We start from the raw sequence: 19,453 nt of genomic DNA, 5'->3' as shown, positions 1-19,453 counted from the left end.
CATTACAGGAAAACCCCCTTACTTGATAGCTGAATTCTGTTTTTTCTGTGCCAAAAGTATTCTCCCAGGTCATGACTTTTTGTTTTTGTAATTTATTGGCAAAAAGGCTCTTTTTTTCTTTTTCCAACCAGAGGTGATGCCCCTCCAGGTAAATTAGTTAATACAATGGAGTTTGATGATTCATTCAGAAAGAAAAATTTCCTCTGAGTTTGAGAAAATCCATTGATGTGGGATTGTAAACTGGGGTCTGTTTCTTCACAATATCTCACAGGCAGTGCAGCAATGACAGGATGCAATTATAAGGGAGCATGTCCCACTACATTAACCATTAATGCCTCTACATCGCTGCCCTAAGCCTCTCATATAATTTAATGTGAAGATCCACACTGACGTTAAGAGAGAAGGTTTTCAGATGCAATTTTCATCATAACCATCTTGCCTTGTTGTCCTCGACCTGAATTTTTACTGATGCTGCTTCCTATTAAGCAGGAAGCCCCAAGAATAGTTTTAACAGATATTTGTGAAGATGCAGAAAAAGCAAATAAGGTTAATGAATAAAGTTGAGCAGTGTTGTTATTTCTGTCACCCCTGAGGTTTGCTGGTAAGTGCTCTTGTGTCTGAATTTCCTGATCAATCTGGCTACTTCAGGGGGAATCACATGAATTTAAGCTTGCCATGCAGACAGGATGAAGAGACAATAGATTTTTCAGAGTAACATTGAATATCTGCAAAATATTTGGGGTTTGTTTGGTTTTTTTTCTCACTACACATTTTAGGGTTAGCTATACAAACGGGTTCACTGGAATTCTCTTTGTGTTGCTGAGTACCAGCTTTGGTGCTTTTGCAAAACTCCAAAAAACTCTGCAGCCAAGTTGATGTAGAGAAAGGACAGTGAGGTGAGTTCACCTGCCTGAGCAGAGGCTGCTAGCTAAGGAGGAAGCTGAAAGTCAGCATCCAGCCATCCTGAGGAAGGACAGAGGTGTTTGTTTCCAAAGCAGTGTCCTTTTTAGTTGGTAGGAAAACAGAGCTTTTCTGAGCTTCCCCTGTGTTTTAGTGAGCCAACCCTGAGTGCTTTGCAGTGGGTCCTGGGGCAGGGCCATCTGGTGCAGGGGGTGATAAGGGCACAGCTTTCTCCTTCCTCAGTATGGTATGTGTCAGGAAAAGTCTAAACTGTCAGAGAATGCTAAGCAAAACCAGCTTCTCAGTACACCTTTTTTTTACTGTAAAATCCAAATTGGGTTTGTCCTATTATTGTTTAAAAATATATATATAATGTCTTGATCTTGCATTGCACAAATAAATAAATGTGGTGATGCCGGGACTCTTGATTTTACACCAGATACACATGGAGGCAGGTGTCAGGCTGCTCTTACCTTCTCCTGTGTTCTCAGCTGCTGAAATCCATAGCAAAACTGAAAAACTGAAACTGTGTCCTTGCCTATTTTTAGCAAGGCTAAAGTGAGAACTTGAGGAGAACTGAAAGAGAAGACTCCTTCAAATTCTTTACTGTTTGAAAATTGAAGGACCTGCTTAGAGTAAGGCAGAGGACTGGGAGCTTTTTGACAGAGTTTGGTTAGTCTCCAGGGTAACTTCCACATGACTGAGTCTGCTTTGCTGAAAGCTGTTTCCTTCTTCACATCGCTTTTCTGTTTAAGACCAAGTCCACTGTGTTAGGTTCCAAGCAGCAAGAATTTACATTCCTCTGACATGTAAAAATCCTGAATTTGTCTAGAGTGTTTCCGTAAACAGCAGCTCTCTCTATGGTAAAAAAAGAAAAAAAAAAATTGAAATGTGTTTTCAGACTAATTAGTGTTTACATAAAAATTGGCGAATAATGTTGTATTTTATGAATCAAACTTCATCCCATGTATCATATCTATTGTGGGACAGAAACTACTTGTGTAGAGGACAACACATGAGCTCTTGTCACTCAGGACACGAAGTGCCATATAGTTACCACTGAGATCTATGGTTGATGCTAAAGTCAATTTTAGGTGTATTATATGTACCTCTAGCTGGAAAAATTTACATCCTTATATGGATTACAATTGTGATTATGATAATAATATTCCAGGAAGTCAAGATATGTGTGAAAGAGCAATAAACATTGCATTTTATGCAATGAAAAGGGAAATGTTTTATACGGCTTATCAATTTTTCCCAAATTTTCTCCTTTTCAGAGGGGAAGTTTTTAGTTATTTGTGATGAAATGCTGAGGTTATGACTTCAGAAGAAAGTGATCATAATGACAGAAAATTCTAACAAGGAAGTGACTGCTTTAATAAGAAAATTAAGTGTCTTAATCATTCACAGAGACCAGGGAAAGTCACAGCAAATTAAGTAGTGCCATCTCCCAAGGCATTCACAACTAAGTGATGTGTCTTAATATAACCAAAGTTGCATAAATTACTGACAATACATTAGCTCCTCTTTAAACAGAGAAAATGACTAAAGGTTTATTTAGAAAATATGTATATATCTACATGGCTGCTCAAAGAACAATGATAATTGCTTTGAATTGCAATGTTAAAAATAGTTATATGCATTGTTTAGAATGAAGAGACTCTGAAAACTGCATTAAGAATATCTGAGAACTGAAAATTCTATTACAGTCAAATAACTGGAATCATGATGGTGCAGTGACACATTAACTTTGGGAGATGTTGTTCTCTTCCATAATGGAACACACCATCATGATGCAGTTTAGTGGCCTGACTCCCACTCATGTGGTCTGACGCTGTTAAAAAGCTTGTGTGCATTTGGGCAGTTCAGGACATGGTTTCCCTTAGTAAATTAATTTTCCATCAGAGGACACTCAGTCAAAAGGGGAAGATGGTGAAAATGAGAAATATGAGGAAATACAGGAAAATATTTTTCCTGCTCACCAGCTTTTGGTCTAGTTTTGGCACCTTGTTTTGTGGCCTTGATGTCAGGGTTGATTCCTGCATTGAAGTTCCTACCCTGAAAGGACAACATTACAGCAACTTTGTGATTTCTCTGGATTCATTTCAGTTTCTATTTTGAAAATATGTTAGTTCACTTTTACCCAGCAACTGAGGAGATGGGGGGTTGTTTTACAAATGTGATGTTTTGTTGTGATGCTGTTCTACTAGAAAAAAATGTTATTGTGCACATCTATAATTGGCAAAAACACATAAGATACATAGAAATATGTTGAATTGATGATAAAACAGTTATTTCCAGAAAAATACCATCTCTAAGAAAGAGGCAGGAGCCATGATTTTACCTGAGAAGAACAAGTTATTTCTATGTAATTCCTGTGACATTGTACTGTATGTTTTTTATGCATTACAGAGTGGTTTAAGCTGCCCTTGACCCCTCTTTCCAGCAGCTACTCCATCCACATCCTGCTTTGGCTCCTAAGCTGTGCCCGGATACCTGGTTTTGTGCTTACATGGTGCATTGGAACTGGATAATGGGTTTTAATCTGGATCACTTTCCTGATTCAGTTCATCCCTCTGTCCTGCCTCAGCTAAAGAAAAAAGATCAAATGAGTGGAGAAAAAGTCAATCTGGGGCATGATAAACCAACAGAGTCCTTGAAAAAAATATGAGAAACTGTGGCCTCAACAAAGATCAGTTACTTTTATGTCTTAATTTGCTCTCTGGAAGAAATTAGAGAGAGTTTACCAACTTGTAAGCAGACTGCCTATGAGCACTGTTGTTATCTGTCATAGCGGGATATGACTTATTTCTGCTTTCGGTAATACAGTCTGACATTTGTTTATCAAGCTCATTCTCTCTGTTAACCAAAGCACAATTTAAAAAAATCTCTTTTCCTCCTTTTCTTCTCTTTCTATGAAATATAAAGCTCTCATTATCTTGCTGTTATCTGATTGTGAGATTTACTAGTCAGCACTGATATGCATGTGTTTATTTGTATTGAAGTATGTGAATTGGCCTTGACAAAAATTTTGCATGATATGATCTCTTTTCTTTGTATTTCTTTTGCTACATTAATTTAGTAGAAAAAGCATTGATATTTAGCATCTTGCAACAATGCTTTTTATTCTGCCTGCATCTCCATTTGTGCTGGGATAAATAATACTCTGCTATCTTGGTTAGATTACACCAATGCAGTTTTTATGCTGATTGTGACAGTAGTCTAATTGTCAGATTCTGCCAATAGTTCAGGGTATAGTGAGGAGACTGGTAAATACTCAATAACATTAAAATAAGTAACTTGCTTTGCCTACACCACAGGTAACTTAGAAAGTGCATTTTATGTGCTATTATTGTTTTTACATGGTTAAACCCCAAAAAGTTTGTGTCCACAAAGCCTGACTGTGAGTAATCTTGTCTAATGTTTAGATTTAGCAAAACAGTTAAACAGAAGTCAATCGAAGTTAGCAATACATGTAAGCATGTAAGTGGTTTTCATAATAAAGGAAAAAATGTCCTTAAGTATTTGCTTGAAAAAGGATTTCAATTTCTATACAAATAACTGAAATTCACAGCAGTGTGTGGAGTGTGACATATTGAGGGTCATGAACTGTTTGAAGCAATGGATGGTTCATCTTCTCAGATACCTGATTTTATAGTAGCACTTTTGGATCTTCACCAAAATTCAGCTTAACATGATTTTCTAGAGTGTGTTTTAAATCCTTTCAGATTTTCACTGACAGCATGGTTAAGTGTTAGAGAATAACTTAGTTTCAGTGACTGTAGCTGGAATTACAAACTTGAATTACAATTCTTGTGGAAAAGCAGTAATTCATTTCTACCAGGAGAGGCTGCTCAGCAACTGCTCCTTGGCTGCAAAACAAGCTCAAGAAAAAAACCTAGCTGGGCTCCAGATCTGTGTATGTCAGATGTTTACGTATGCGGCCCAAATTTCCAGAGGAAAGGTTCCTTCCTTCTGTGTGTGTGCATATTCTCATCAAGCCTCGTGTGATATTCTGAAACTTCAGCCACAGGATAGAGTCTTCCTCTCAAGAATAGCAATGGTTCTGATTTGGGTCTTCATGCCTCTATGCCTCAGCTTTCATTAATTTAAATAATAATAAAGCTCAATGATTAAATAATCTTTTGAAGTATTATTATTATAATAAATAAAATAGTATTTTTAAAAACTCCTTTTCCTACCATTATGGTTCTTCCTATTACACTGAGTGATTTACATCACTTTATTTTGGCAGAGAAGAGGAAGTGAGAATTCAAAGCATTGCAATACTTCCAAAAAAATCCCATGCTGTCTTTCCTTCACATTGCCCTACCCATGTACCAGAGTTGACCTTACTCTTGAAACACTGAATGAAAAGTTGCCTTAGACATCCATAAAAGTGGTCTTTGAAATGTTGTCAGACTTCATGGCTTTCTTAGATTTGTTCACAAAGTCTGCTCTGATATTTTTGGTTGTGCTCCAAAGCAATCTGAGCCTCCTCATCTGCCAGCCTGGACCAGCCAAGCTCCCCGCATGGCCACTTGCCCTTCAAAGCTGTTGATCATGACTGTAGCCAGCTCCTGGCAAGGCAGGCACATTTCCTCAGCATCCAGGAGCAGATGCCCTCACATATGGGAGGAGTTATGCATCATCTCTGTCCAAGGACTTCCTTGGTAAAGGATTTCTAGCTGTGCTCTTCAAGAAAGACTACATGTGTAATTCTCACACAATTGTCTTGGATGTTCTTGTCTTTGGTGTGTGGCCCTGGGCAGGCACAGTGACTCCCTGTGATGTGTCTGATCAGTTGGAGTAAGACACCCACCTCCTGGAGGTGAATGCAGACTGGGAAAGCTGTGCCTCTGCAGGCCTGGGTGTCTGGTCTCTAATCAAGGACGGGGCAAATGGAAGAGAGAGATGGTGAGCTCTTGTGGGAGAGCTAGGCAGGAGGGAATGTAGGTCAGTGGTGACTTTTGGGACCTGCTGAACACAGCCTGTCACCTGGTGACCTGTGTTTTCCCTTGTGGCGCAGGGGCCTCTCCCTGTGGAGAGGGCGGCAACTCTCTCCACATTGTCCTCCTACCCTACTGCAGCTGTACCCAACACAAGCCACTCCTCAGTCACACTTGCCTCTGCTACATTCTTGGAGGACTCTCAGGTCAGTGGACCTGTCCTGGGGCCATAGGTTCACACTGAGTGTCAGTGACAGGAGCCTGTGGGGAGTGTCTGTGCCCAGACTCTGGAACAGGGGACAGGAGGGATCCCTCTGTGAGCAAACTGGCCCAGAGGCAGTGGTGACAGCCAGCTTTGAGGATTACCCTCTTGTCAAAGCTGTAGACAAGATTTGTGACTGAGCAGGGATTTGGTTCCTGCTTGACAGAGTCAGAGGTGCTAAAGCATTAGAAAAAAGGGTAGTTGTAACACCCCAAAGCTCTGTGTATGTGCAGTTTTAGTGTCTGCTCTTTGTCCACATACAACAGGAATGAATTTGACTGGCCAAAGTGTTAAACTTATGAACATGCTCTTGAAAGATGATTTTGATTTACACTGTCAAAGCAAATAAGGTAGAGGAGCCTTGCACGTCCACACATCATGAGTTATAAATGAGACAGTTCTGTTAATTCATTCATTGTCTTTAATGGATGCAAGCTAGAACACAGTACTGAAAAGAATTCTCTTTCTGTCACCAGGAATCTGAGCCTGACTGGCTTCAAAACTTCTGAGCAAAATGTGTGCATTATTCTCTGCCTGCATAGAATAATGGTGTACCTTTCATTCTTTTTTATTCCCTTTTTTTAGCTACAGCCCCTCTTATGTTTAGGTTTTGTTGTTAGGGTTTTTTTTGGCCTCAGGGACCTTATCTTTCCAGGACACCTTGCTTTTTGTCTGTAAGACTTCTGTTTGCTGCCCTCCATGATCACTGAGTCAAGACTAAGCACAAGATACAGAAGTGTAAGCTTAAATTTTTTATTCTCAGATGTTTTTTACAGAAAATCAGTGCTTTGGCTTTGAGCTCACACTTTTTAAGTATGTTAAAGATGACCATCTTCACCTGTCCAGGACCTCTTTCATTACCCTTTATCTGCAGAGGTGAGGTGAAGGCTGTGTCTACATGAGCTTTCTTTTCTAACTCCAAATGGTGCCTTAAACTCCAAGCCATCTGTAAAAGCTTCCAGCTTTCTTTAAATGGGTGTCTAGTGCTCAGTTACCATCCATTCAAGAGACTGAGTCAGTGTTCAATTCAGGGTTTGCAATCCATACAGTGTTGTGTGGATGTGAAAATCAGGCTGGATGCTGGTCCAGAAACATTCCCCTGAGCACACTTGATTGTCATGAAAACCAGTCAAATAGCTACCATCATTCTCCACCTCACAGAGATGTGCTCTCCACAGGCTGCTTCACACCATGTAAACTCACGTTTAGTGTCCGTTTGCAGTCCAGAGCTTTGCACCTATTATTTTAGAATCCTTTGCATGTATTTGCATAGACATTTACATTAGGAAGTAGGCAAGAGGGAAAGTGGAAGGGAAATGCAGTCATTAGAGTTTGTGCTCTGATAATGTTTCATGGTGTTTGATTCCAGAGCTCCTGCTTCATAATTTGTTTGTCCAATAATGTAGGCAGTGGCAATTTTGAATTCTTAATAGATCTTTTCTCATCAGACCTGCTCTGGAATTATTCTGGGTCAGCTCAGACAGGACAGAGCAGTCTCTATTGCTGTTCTTCCATAGGACATATGGCAGCTAAGGGCTTGGGAAGCAAGTCAGTGAGTTCTGCATGGTGTTAGAATCCATCAGCGTCCAGCTCTGTGTTGCCAAGCACAACTATGTTGTGTGCAACTCTGTTGCTTCCTTGAGTGCTTCTTTTTGAGCAGAGAGTGCATGGCAAGGCAATAAATGTATTTTTAAAAACTGCATTGGAATGTTTGAGAGTAACCAAGCAACACAGGTAATACGTATTAAAAATGCAGTACACAAAAGGACGAGGCAGCAAGAATTGTTCCACTAACATCTAAGTTACATGATTCATTCTCTGTGTCCTCACAGAGGTGCAAACCAGACTGGCTTTGTTGCAGACAAAGGATCTATGCTGTTGGAGACACCCTCTGTAGCCTTCAAGTTTTCCAAACTCGCACCTGGCATTGCCTTTAATTAGACATGAGTCTGTAAGAGATCATCCCTTGGAGAAGGGAGTTAATGGGCAGCAGTGCTTTGGAAGTGTTTTTGCGATGCTTCACTGTTGCCTGGGGAACCTGTGTTTCTGCCAAAAGAACTTTAAAAATGCCATGGCATTCTGCCCCAGGGTCTTCTAGAGCTGAGCAAGGGTGCAAACCACATTCCAGTAAAGTTACTTAAGCAAGTTGTTTGCCATCACCTTAGGTCTGTTCCAGTTTTATTAAATTTGCTGTGCATTATTTACAGCTGAGAGGAAAAAGGAAGACAAGATTAAAGCAATTGTATTGGTGACCATCCACAGGGATAATTTGGCCTTTCGTTTCCTTACACCAATGTACATTCACCACTGTCACTGATACTGCTTTGCCGACTAATCGTATAGGTGTTTAAACTTCTGCTCCTAAAAATCCCATTGGAATTGGTTACTCTTGTCAGTGAACTCACAGAGTCATGCAACCCTTGGCAGAGCCTAACTTTTGGGTGGATATCCTGATCCTAAATTCTGCTGGGAGCCCCAGGACAGGAGTTTCCAACCTGTGCAGGAGGTCAGGAGCCTGCCCAGTGTGGCATGAGCTCAGAGCCCATGGAAAGGGCTCTTCTTCCTGCTAGCTCTTGGATTAGGTGTGTTCATGTCTTCCTCAGCTAAAACAGACTGGAAACCTAAACTTGGTGATCTCAGGATGTCCCAACATAAATGATTCTGTGATTTCATAATGTGAACTTTAGTCCTAGGTACACAGTTTTTGGAAGCAATCTGTCTATGGTTACAGAATATTTATAAAGCAGGATGCTGAAGTCTCAGGAGATTGCTAACATTACATTTGGCAGTGTTCTTTCCTCATCTTTTATCTGTGAACAGGGAGAAAATACTTTAAAATATTTAAACTAAACAGTTTTAAGGATTTGCTTCACACAAAATATGCACTTAGCAAAAGTAATGCAAAACAATTTAGGTTACCACAAAATTCTGCATAAGCATCTTTAGGAGCTTCTTCAGGCTTCTTCAGTTGTTCAGAGGCCTTCCCATCTCTCTTTCTTGGCAACAGCATTTCTGACTGTGTTTCTGCAGGAAGGACATTAACTGTTACCTGTTACCATGGGAGCCAAGCACATATCCTTAGAAGTTATCAATCCCCCAGCTCCTCTCTCATGCATGCTCAAGCACACAGTCTTTCTGCTTCCCTCTGTCCCATTTCTTGAGGATTCAGATGCATCTCCTGTAAAAGACAAGGTTTCCACTGTGGTACACTGATGTTGTCCCTGAAGCAGCTCAAATGTGGCTGAAGAATGACATTCCTCTTTCCTGAGGAGTTGATAACATTGTCACTTCATCCCTGGGAAGGCAATAATATCCTCAGTTACTCGGCATCCACTCGAGTCATCTTGCACCAGTTGTTGGAATTTCAGCACTGTGTGGCTCAAGAATTCACTGGCACAGAGCAATATCATTGACTATTACATTGGTGGAAAGAAATGGGCATCCTGATGATCCCCTAAAATTCACAGGTCTTAGGAAGTTGTTTACAGACAGTAGGTGATAGGCAAGTCTCTCTCATGCCTTTGAAACGAGCAGGAGTTGTTCAGTGCAAACCTGCTCAGTGAGCACACCTTGCTTTGGATCATAAGCTTCTGCTTTTAATTTTAGTTTTTGTGTTTTAACAGAGCTCTGCTTTCCATTTGTGGGCCTAAGTAATAATGCCAGAAGTTTCTCAGGCAGCAAAGAGAGAGAGAGAAAGTGAGAGTACAGATGTTCTACAGAGGACAGAGATGGAGTGCAGGTATTTACTGCCTGGCTACTACCTGACTACTAGGTCAATCACATCAACCCAAAACCCTTCAGAACAATCACATCAACCCAAAACAGACTGTAATTAGAAAGGGATTTTCAACAGCTAAGAAGAGAAGAAGTAGGAGTTTTCATCAAATCTGAAAGGAAAACATGAGTGTTGTACTTACTTCCCCAACATGCCTATACCCATCCCCAGCAACTGCCTCTGCACTTGAACTCACTATCAGAAATCTTCTTTACCTTGTCTTTCAATCCTCCTTTGATGCAAATGAAAGATGGCTGAGCAGCCAGAGGACATCTAAGACAAGGATCATCTACCAAAGCTGATGACACTGGGAGCTGCCTGATGCTGCAGTGTTTTCCTCTAATACAGGCCATCAAGGTAAACGAAGAAATTTAAGGCTTGGAATGAATCAGGAAGATCTAGCCTCATCTGACTGCTCCTGAATCACTTTTCTGGTCCCTCTACATTGCTATTTAAGTGCAATTCCCCTTAATCTTTCTTTCAGGTGAATTAACTCTAATGGTATGTTTTATATATAAACATTGGTGATTTCACTGCTGAAATAGGCAGTTCTGGTCATGGTTCTATCAGTGTGGGCATAGCTGGAGACCTGGCTTGCCCTGTGGCATTGTCATGTCTCATACTGGTAGCATCTAATCTAAGCTGTCAGAGTTGCTGCAGTGACAGCTTGTGTGCTCTGTGAGTGATGTGAAGGTGTGCAGAAGAACTGGGATTGAACAAGGGGGCCATGCCAGCATTGCTGCACCCTTTAATTTGGTGACACAGGCTATGCTGGGCAGTGCTGCTGTTTGGGAGCACTGGGCAGGAGTGAGGCACAACACAGCTCACAGACACTGCCTGTAAGAGCATGCCCACAGAGGCAGGGCAAACAGTGGGTTTCTAGCTTGTCAGTTCACACAGGGCAAAAATTGATATGGATCAATGCTCCTTGCACAGAGTTCTGCAGCAGTGGTCTAGGCTGCAACACAAGAGACCTGCTGTGATGGCTTTTGAAATTCTGTCTATGTGTTATAAATTGCAGTTGTAAATTTGTATAAGTTACAATTGCAATGTTAAAAGGCTTAGAGAAATTAGGCATTCATGAAGCTTTATGTTGCTTTACTAATCATATTCACTAGGAGATATTTCTTTTTTTTTTTTTTTTTTTTTTCCTCAGAGAAGGCCATCTCATGGGGTGGTCTGAACTCTTGATGAGATTACCATGAAAATATTGTGTTCAAATGTGGATGAAGCACTGTAAATATCATTAGTCTTTCGGAGACACACTTGGCAGGCAGCACAATAAGCTGCATAGAGCAGCAAGCAGAATGTGCAACATGGCCTTTACTTGAGACTGAAGAGATGCATTTCAGCAAAAGCCCTTAATACCTGTCAATATTTCAATAGCTCAGGCTAACAGCTGCTGGTAAAACTATGCTGAAGGTCCTTTAGGACACAACACAGTGCTGTGTATGCAGCTTGCCACTGTTTATGCCAGTCTGTTGGGAAGCTCTCCTCCAGCTCGGTAAATGCTGCTGCAAAAAACAGACAAATTCTGAATTAATTTCCATGTATGTAGACTGAGTGGAGACACAGAAATTGCTTCAAAGAGATTGGGTGGAAGAAAACCTGATAGGTTCCAGGAGGAGTGTCCAGCTGAACCACAGAGGCAGAGCAGTTTTAGGGGCTGCTACTAATCCAGCAAAGCAAAAGAGCCACCTTTTTTTCTTTCCCATATTCACATATTCCTCCCCCCACTTCCTTAACATTTCTGTCACATGCCAGTCTGAACAAAATGACTTGACTATTCCTGTGGAAGGGTGCTCCTGTCAAAAGAGATGCTGCTTAGTGGGTCTGAAAGCATCCTGGCTCATGGAAGAAAAAGGAAAGTAGGTGCTTTGGATGGTTGTCCACACCGAAAATCAGCATCTGAAACTGCCAGCAGCAAGATTAAAGAGTTAATCATTCTTCAGTATGCTGCAACATATACCATCTACTGCATGATTCCAAACAATGAGCATTTGAAACATGTAAAGCATGTTCATTATCTAGGTATTTGGTAAGGAAAAAAAGTGGCTGTATTTTTCAAATAAAATGCTTGTCTAGAAACAGTTCACTAACTCTAATCAAACCCATCTATCTTCTTCTAACTCAGTGTCAGACAGTAATTACAGTCAGTTATGCTAGCAGACACTAAAAACAAATTTACTGAAAGGGAACTTAAGGGCATTTATTGTAGTGCATATGTGGAGGGAGGAAGAGCTAATGCCCTAGAATATTGCAAATGGTAAATTGATGGGTTTTAGACTTCCTGAATTAGAAAATATAGTGCCTTATAGAGCGCTGTAGCTTCTCTCCATTTTCCTGTAGAAGTAGAAATGGATTATTAAACACTAAAAGGTATTTTATTCCTAGTTCCATATGTATACAAAAACATGGAAACTATTCATAGCAAAATAATGCAAATAACACTAGCAAGACAAATGGCAGAAAGCAACCAAATGCAACAGCCTCCACTGTCTGCCCTACCTTAAATTGCCTTCCTTAGTGGGCTTGTGCTGTGAGATGATCTCTGTACACATAAATAATTATTGCCACACAGTCCTGCTGTCACTCTCAGGGCCTAGACTGACAAGAGGGGGCAAGTCTTCTAGTTTTCTGTCTGTTTATTCTTTAGCTTCTTTCAACAAGGAAACACAGCTGTAAACTCTGTGTCAGATGGAGTGGCCCATTTGCCTTCCACCAACACCCCTGCTCTCACAGTCAAGTTGTGAGACATTTAACTTTTCCTTCCATGACACACACATTTTTTTCCAAACATTGAAATGTTTTGGTATACTTGCAATGAGTTTTGCACTAATATTCATTACTCTAATTTTGGCTAACAGCACCAGAGCTGTTCAGTGTTTCTCATACCTCAAGAGACTGTGTGTCTCAGTTCAGAGAGCTGAGTGTGTCCTGCTGTCTTGTTTACTCCTGAAAGGTGTACAGAAAACATCACTTCTTATAGCAATAGCCTTGGGCACACAAAGGGATTTCCCTATTAGCCTGTGTGGGAAAAAAAAGTATTTTTGACATCTAGGAAGATACTGCTGGTGATTTCTAAAGGAAGATGACTTGACTGGTCCATCACATGTGTCTCGTACTGTTGGCTCCTGTCTCCTGGTTCTCTGCCCTCAGAGTAGTCCCTTACTACAGAGTTGCAGGGGCTTTCCTGCTCTGGGCCAGCCTTTGCTGGATACAACTGGCTCATGGGGAGAGCTGTGGGGCCCTGCTGGAGGACATCATGTGCCATTACCTACTGGTTTCCACTGGTGACCAGGGACTCCAGACAAACATCCCACAACATGAGTGGATACGATATTGCCCAGTGCATCAGAAAACAACATATTGAGCTGAAAAGGGATGAGTTCCACTAAAATCAGGACACAGGATAACTCCACTGATATTAGTCTGGGTAGTTAGAATTTGACAAAAAAGCAGACAAAGAATCCAGTGCCTAAAGAGAGTTGTATTTTACATCAGTATTCCAAAAGTCTGGGACAGTATCCCAAAATAACTTTTCCAGACCCTTCACACCTCATCTGAATAAACAGGATGGGTTGTGTAGAATGCCTGGAAGTGAAGCAGAAAAGGGGCAGGAAGAACAATGCATGTCTAACATCACATACCTAATTTTACTCTGCTGAAACTGTGCCCTTGCTTTACATGTTTTCTCCATGGACTACTCTTTTTAAAGTGAACCATTGGTGGTGTTTTGTGCAGTTTCTCAGGGACATCAAGTGCTGTTTAGAAGAGTTATGATTTGGACTACGTGTGGTGTACTTATAAGATATTTGATTTTTGGCAGAACATGAAAGATGGAATATGTATAATTCTAGCAAAGCTTATTTTTGTCCTGCTGTTCCAAGTAAATGGTTATTCCAAAGTAAAACAAATAGAATACTTCTATGTACTATAAATATTACAATATATAATATTATATGTATATATATAATATATATACACAAATTATATACAATGCAAAAATACAAGAATACTTCTTTTATAGATAATATTTTATTGGCAAATATAAACTTATACATTTACCTAGAACATAGGTAGGAAAGCAACAGCCTCTGAGGATGCAATAACCAGCAAGACAGGTATTGTGAGAAAGTTCTGGGCAAGCATTCCACATTAAAGTAAGTGCCATATACTCACAGACAATAGGTGGAATACCTTTTATTGTCTTAATGACACAATGTATTTATACACATTATATATACGTATACATATTTATACATAATATATATAATTTATATATAGTTTATATATATATTACACTTGGTAATCTCTGTTGTTATAGTATCTGATACCAGACAATGCCCTCAGGCACATGGTTTGATTCTTGGGGTGTCCTGTGCAAGTCAGAGTTGGACTCCACGATCCTGATGTCTCCCAACTCAGCTCATTCTATGATTGGTATTATGATATAATAAAACAGGTATAGGATCATGTATCTGTTTTATTTTGAGGTGTCACAAGAGATCAAGATATCTGTGAAATTTGGAAGCCTCATTATGTTGGTTGCCTGACACATATTGGTGTCAGTGATCCTGCTATGTGTAGGGCAGACCACAGCAGCCTCAAAACCAAAGTGCCTTTTTGGCTACCCTGTTTGGCTCACCTCTGGGGTGACTACTGGCACATTTAGGAGTAAATCCAGGTCTGCACACAGAGCTCAGAGTAGCCTACAAGGCTGCAATTAGAGTCCCATCTACCCCATCTGCTGATCTAAAAAATAAAGGCTATAGAAGGGGAGACAGCTGAAACTGTCTCAGAAACCCCCCTTGTGCCTTAGTCACTGGAATACTTTTGACCACAATCTTGCTGCTGAAAGCCAACCCTCAAGGGCAGCTGAGAAGTGCTAAAAAAGCTGCTGCAGGAAGCCAAAGGGCTGAGTAGGTACAGCTGGTACCAGAGCTGGTGCACTGTGGTTTTAGGGAACTTAGATACTGGATGTATAATTGGTAGTTAGACCACTAACTTCCCTCCTTGGGCTACCAAGTGTGTGTGTCAGCCTAAGAAAGACAACAAGTCTTGGTTCAAACAGGGCCATGTGTGAAGGCAAGTGTGTCTTCAATGCATCCCTGAGCACCTGCATGTTGCTCTTGATCTGCAGTAACAATTTAGCAAGGAATTGCCTTGAAGTTCAGGATGTGTGAAGTCTCAGTAGTCTGCATACCTATGAGTTCTTTTCAAAAAGTAATACTTTTTCTTTTCTGGAATTGGCTTCTATTAAGTATTTTCCCATTAGCTTGAATTTGTTTCTCTTCCTCTTTTATGATCCAGTCATGAAAAGCATACTAGGACTGGCTGTAGGGGTTTTAATACCATTGAGAAATGTAATGTTCCTCATGTTCCATATACCTGCAAGTCAGTTTGCTGCATAAATCTGCCATCATTAGTTCCTTGTTCTCTTAACTGGGCAATGATAACCATTTCCATGATATCCTGATAGTGATGGTTTATTATTTAAGAGCTCTGCAGTTGTTGCCAAATGAAGCAGAACATTTCTTTTCAGCCACACCATGAGAAGAAGAAAGTTTGCTGACAATTTTAGGACAGCTATAAACTCTATTTAGCTAACCCATTGGTGTTTTGCAGCCCTTCACATCCAAAAGCCTGAGGCAAGGAAGGAGAAAAAGCTGTGCTAGACCTCCTAACACCTTCTTACAAATAATTTTGGTTATTTTAGTGGATTACTATTTATCTGCAATAAATGTCTGCCTTAGACAGAAGGATATTTGTAGGGTGTTAAGGCCCATCAGATGTACCATCATCCATTCTCTGAAGACCACTCGCCACGTCAGAGAAATTCAATGTTCTGGCTGTGGGTGATTTGCCTTATGAATTCCTGCCATCCATGCTGGGGGGCTGGCATGCAACCAGCAGATAAGAGTAGAGCAGTGCTGGCAAGGGGCCTCACTCAAGGGCTCAGTGCTTCTTTTGATTCATAAGACTGACTAAAGTTTTGCAGAATAGGCAGCCTAATCTTTAAATTTTCTTGGGTTTCTCATTTTTTGAAAATCTTAGCTGCTTTTTAATTTGTTAAATGCACTATCTTACCTTTTTAAAAGAAATTGCTTATCTTTTTAAAATCTGAGCTTACCAAGTGTCTCAATTCATCATTGGAGGCTGAACTTTCTTATTATGATTTGTCCTGAGCAAATCCTCATCACCCCCAATAACTTCTACAGCGTGTACCAGCAGTTTTGTCACATGAAAAAATATTTTTATCAGAAGCTTAACAGCTAAGGAGCATAGCAGAAAAAAAACAACCAGACAGAGACGTGCTTATTATGCTAAGATGATGTAATTTCTTTGTCTCTGAAAAAGTTATAATAACTTCATTATGCTGCAATGATCAGCACTCAGGGTCACTATCTCTGTTCAGGACTAGCCCTTTGTCTGGTACAAATATGTGCAGCTTTCAATTACTGTGATGTACATTAGGTGAAGTTTTGGCCTCTAACCTGTTATTCACAGCACAGTTCTGTCACTGAGATAAGGAATGCTTGGGGCATTAAATATTTCTACTTATCCTCCTTCCAGTGCTGAAGAGCATTTCTCACTCTGTGATACTCCAGAGCTACATAGCACATACATTTATCCATACACCAAAAATGGGACAATTTGAAAAGTTTTGTCAGGAATTGGACCTTACAGTTTATCTATTGAGTTAGTCTTGTGTGATGGATGTGAGATTTATTCCAGCTCTTCCTGTGGGAAATGGTGGCGGCTGGTTTCATTCCTAATGTGTGCCTGGAGATTTGCTGTGCAGGAGCTGAAAGCCAAATGTCAGCTTTTCTATGTGTGAATTACTTCCCAGAGGAGAACATCTCTTCCAGCTGTAGCTGTACACTGGAGTAATAATGGAAAACAAGCTTCGACTACTGAAAGAAAATATTACTAGCAGACAGTGAAGATTTTGCTGGAACAAACCTCAAGTGCACAGTGTTAAGGTGGCAGCAGAGGGTTTTCTCAAGTAGTTGCTTCATGTTTTTTTCCTAATGTGTTTTCCTGTAGAATGCACTGCAACCAGCCACACATAGGCAGAAAACTAGGAAGTTTTGAATTAGTGGATTCCTTATACCGTGTCTTGTCATTTAACAACTCTCCATGAGCAGTACTTGATAGCACAAGGGACTTAGTTTGTGGCAACAGCATGGCCAAAATAGAGTGTGTGGACAAAATTCTCCAGCCAGAAGTTGAGGAGCACTGCTAAAGCAGGCTTCCTCCCTCTTAGTATTCACACAAGCCAGTATGATGTAGTTTTGTTTTAATCCCGGCAGGAAACTAGACACCCTACTGACAGTGTGAGGGGGAGGAGAATTAGGAAAAAAAAGATGAAACTCATGGGTTGAGATAATAACAGTGATAATTGAAGCAAAGTAAAATATAATATTACAAATGATAATAGTAACAACAATAATAACAATAATGAAAAGGGGAGAAAGAAATAAACCCCAAGAAAAGCAAATGATGCACAGTAAGTTGCTCACAGCTCCTTAACCAATGCCCAGTCTGTTCCCTGTCTGAAATCAATTTGATATCAATAGTATTCTTAAAGCTAAACACGGTGGTGTGGCAGCTGCTAAAAAGAAAACTAACTATCCCAGCCAAAATCAGGACAGATGCACTGCTGCCCATGGGTTGAGCCTGTGATGGAGATTGATCTGCTCAAGCTGCGCTTACTAACCAAGGTGAAACTCGAGAATGGGCTTTGCTAGCATTTTCTCTTGTTCACCATGATGGGTATTTGTGGTGCAGTGTCCTCTGGAGAATTCAAGTAGGACATGGCAATTGTGGCCAAATGGGTCCATAGCTGTTGTGAGGTGCCTTAGGGAGGCAAAGAGTTAGTTTCAGATAAGCATTGTTAACATGAGAGGCATGGCTGTAAGCCAAGCTAGTGAATTTTGTCCTCCTGCTTTGCGGGATGGGCAATGTGAGCCCTGGATGAAGTTGTCCCATCCCAAGCCCCTCGTGAAGGGCGGCCCAGGAGTTCTGATTGGGTTTGAGTTCCTGGGGGGTTTCTCCCTTGCTGTGTTTCTGGTGGTGCCCGACCCTGAACTCCACCCTCAAAGGTGGAGACCCTCAAGGGTTCCGTCCTTCAAAACCCCTCATCCTGCATTTGTTCAGAGCTCTTTGTCTCTGAATGAGTTTATTCCCACGCTGAATAAATGATTTCATGAACAGAGGCCTGTCTCTTTTCTGTCCCATGCTGGTTCTCAGTAACTGTATCTTCCCTGGGCATGATCCTGCAGATGCAGGCTGCCACACATAGCCACTCTCCACCAGGGATAAACATACTAGTTGTGAGAGCTTCCTGTGGTTTGCGGCTGAGGAAAGAGGGGGCAGGTTCCTCACCTAGCCCAGTAGGATGGGAAAGATATGAGGATTTTACTGAGTCATGTGTGAAATAAAAGCCTTGGAAATGAACACCAACTACTGAAAACTCAAAGGAAAAAACAGCTAAAATAGTAAAATAAACTATCTTATTCAGATGGGTTTGTTTTGCACAAGAATTTCACATTCCCTTATGAAAGGGTAAAACAAACCCAAGCCAAATTGATCTTGCATGGTCCAATCTCAGGATGTGTATTTCCATCTGTTCTTTCAGCTGCCAGAGGAGGATTTCTTATTAAACCAAATTTTTCTCTTCATCTGCTCTCCTGACAGACCCAAAGCCCAGCCCTGCTCTTCTGTGATGAAGGTGTTTCAACAGATCCTTTCCAGTGACCAAAAGGGGTGTCTACTCTTTGTCAGGAGTCTTCCTGTGCTACAAGGATAGGGGGATGTTTCTTCCTGCATTTTTGTGGACATTGATGTAATATTCTTTAGTGATGCAAAATTGCATTGATGACAATATTCTTCCTATATTCTCTTATCTGAGAATGTCTTCTAATCTTTTCAGTTGTGATCAAACATGATTATTAGACTCATTTTCTTCTAGATAATCTTACTGAAAAAAATTTTTTAGTTTAATTGTCTGTTATCTTGAAGATTTCTTAGTGTAAAATTCAAGGCAGTATGTGTGTTATCAACACCATTGTTTTTATTTAATATGCAGGATGGATGATTTAATTTCTTGTGGGTGTTGTTTGCCTAATGTGTGTTACTCTCATACATAAGGCAGGGTGACACAAGGCTAAACCAGAAGTGGATAAATTGCAATGTTGGAAATTCAAAGCTTAGTCATAAGATCATAAGACTGTATAATAACTCATAATCTGAAGAAGACCACACTGAGATTCCAGGGACATTCTTAGGTCAAATATTTCCTGGCCCTTGGATGTTTGATTTCCTAAATTCAAATTTCTTTGACTTCTTTTAGTGTTTGCAATCCTGACAGGGTTTTTTTAAGGGAATGCAATGTCCCATGTCCCATCCTGAGATATCTACTGCTTCTTCCCTTTTTTTACACTTTGCTCTGACCTCTTTGCTATCAGATCCCAACTCTGTTCCATTTCATTGTCAAGGTAATTTCCCTTTCACATGCACATAGTTGTCCCCTGGTCCAGCCAGTCTCTGTCTCCTCCT

At 40.6% G+C, this 19,453-nt stretch overlaps 1 protein-coding gene across 3 annotated transcripts in view; it reads left to right on the top strand.

Moving 5' to 3' along the window:
• The window catches only part of ATG2B (autophagy related 2B), a 53,274-nt gene extending 48,272 nt beyond the window's left edge, over positions 1–5,002 (top strand). For 2 of the 3 annotated variants that reach the window (XR_009276631.1, XR_009276630.1), the window contains one exon: positions 3,350–5,002. The gene's annotated coding sequence lies outside the window, so the exon portion shown is untranslated. The remainder of the gene's footprint in view (positions 1–3,349) is intronic. The other variant, XR_009276632.1, reaches the window with a different exon arrangement.
• Positions 5,003–19,453: the final 14,451 nt, after the last annotated feature.

Source organism: Poecile atricapillus, chromosome 1 (genome assembly GCF_030490865.1).
Source record: "Poecile atricapillus isolate bPoeAtr1 chromosome 1, bPoeAtr1.hap1, whole genome shotgun sequence".
In the NCBI taxonomy this organism is placed as follows: Eukaryota; Metazoa; Chordata; class Aves; order Passeriformes; family Paridae; genus Poecile; species Poecile atricapillus.
Note: the sequence above shows the minus strand (reverse complement) of the source record. Positions and strands in the feature narration are given on the sequence as shown.